The 1,516-nt window shown below is 42.9% G+C and overlaps 1 protein-coding gene across 20 annotated transcripts in view; it reads left to right on the top strand.

Annotated features, from left to right (window-relative positions):
- RBFOX1 (RNA binding fox-1 homolog 1) overlaps positions 1-794 on the top strand; it is a 1,012,766-nt gene extending 1,011,972 nt beyond the window's left edge. For all 20 annotated transcript variants that reach the window (XM_018067476.1, XM_018067484.1, XM_018067479.1 and 17 more), the window contains one exon: positions 1-794. This exon is cut by the window's left edge. The gene's annotated coding sequence lies outside the window, so the exon portion shown is untranslated.
- Positions 795-1,516: the final 722 nt, after the last annotated feature.

Raw genomic sequence — 1,516 nt, 5'->3', positions numbered from 1 at the left:
AAGGATGAGAAATAAATTATCTTTAAAAATTGAAACAGAGAGAGAAAGAGACTATATTAATCGATGAAAAATGGGGCAGTAACATATATTTATACTGGTGAGGGAATGAACTGAAATTTATTAAGAGTTCAATCCTCACATTTATTATATAAGATATGCAAAACAAGCCTCCTATTAAAAGAAAAAAAAAAAAGTAAATTTCATATAAACACCACGATAAAAGCGACTTGAAAAATGTTTACCAAATGTTAGGCTTCCAATTCAAAGTGTGGATGATACATCTTTTTTGGAATTGCACACACAAAATGTCTAACGTGGAGAATAACAGAATTTATTTGCAATTTTAATTTTCCTGAGATGGCTTTACAGCTCCCACTCTCCAAATGATTATATGGCGTTTTAGTCTATTAAAATTATCTTGAAAGGTTGAGGGTGCAGCCCATATTAGAAAATATTTTGTTTATGAAGCTCCTACAGTACTCCTAGTAGTCATTTTAAAATGTATGTCTGAAATAGTTATGTAAGAAAAGCATTTGAAATTTTTTTACAATATATATTGGGAATGTTTTCACTTATATAAATAACTACTGATAATATGACTTATGAAAAAAATTATTACTACCATATGTGGAATATAGTGACTTCTAAACAGATTTAAAAAGAAAACCCCTACAAACCCAGAAAATGTGTATATCTGTCTTTAGAAATTAGTGTTTATATCACAACCGTGATTTGTGAATAAAGAAAAATGGTTTGTAATATCAAAATAAAAGCTTAGTCTGAAAAGGTAAAAACATGTCGGTGTGCAAAGTCATTTTGCTTTCCCTCCTCCCCGTGTTGGTCCCAGAGCTGCACCTGCAGCCGCGCCGTCGGCGCCGCACACGAAATGCCCACAGACAGGGGGCACGGTGTTCTTCTGGCCTGGCAGCGGTGCCAGGGAGCCCGAGGGAGGTGGTTCCTGCCTGATATTCCAGCCTGGGCTGCTGTCCGTGTGTCTGTCCGTGTGTGTGTGTGTGTGTGTGTGCAGGCAGGGACAACACCTTCACCAGCGCGGTCAGGCCTGGCTGCTGCTGCCACAGCCCAGAGCAATGAGATCCAGGACAGGACTGAGGGGAAGGAAGGTTTGCTTCCCAAAAAGGCAAAGGGACACCAGTCCCTGCTGCATTTTTCAGGCAACACCGCACAATACGTGAGGAAGAACCGGGGCTTGTGCGTGCAAAATACAACTTCCTTGGGAGGGGGAGAGGAGGGGCTGGCACTGATCTCTCTTCTGTGGTGACAGAACCCAAGGGAACGGCCTGAAATTGTGTCAGGGGGGTTTGGGTTGGATGTTAGAGAGAGGTTCTTCCCTCAGAGGGTGGTTGGGCACTGAACAGGCTCCCCAGGGCAGCAGGCACAGCACCAAGGTTGCCAGAGCTCAAGGAGCGTTTGGATGAGACTCTCAAGCACTCTCAGTGACTCTTGGGGATGGTCCTGTGCAGGACTGAGGGTTGGACTCGATGATCCTTGTGGGTCC

The sequence above is a fragment of the Manacus vitellinus genome, unplaced genomic scaffold (genome assembly GCF_001715985.3).
Source record: "Manacus vitellinus isolate BGI_N305 unplaced genomic scaffold, ASM171598v3 scaffold_12_pilon, whole genome shotgun sequence".
NCBI lineage: Eukaryota > Metazoa > Chordata > Aves > Passeriformes > Pipridae > Manacus > Manacus vitellinus.
Note: the sequence above shows the minus strand (reverse complement) of the source record. Positions and strands in the feature narration are given on the sequence as shown.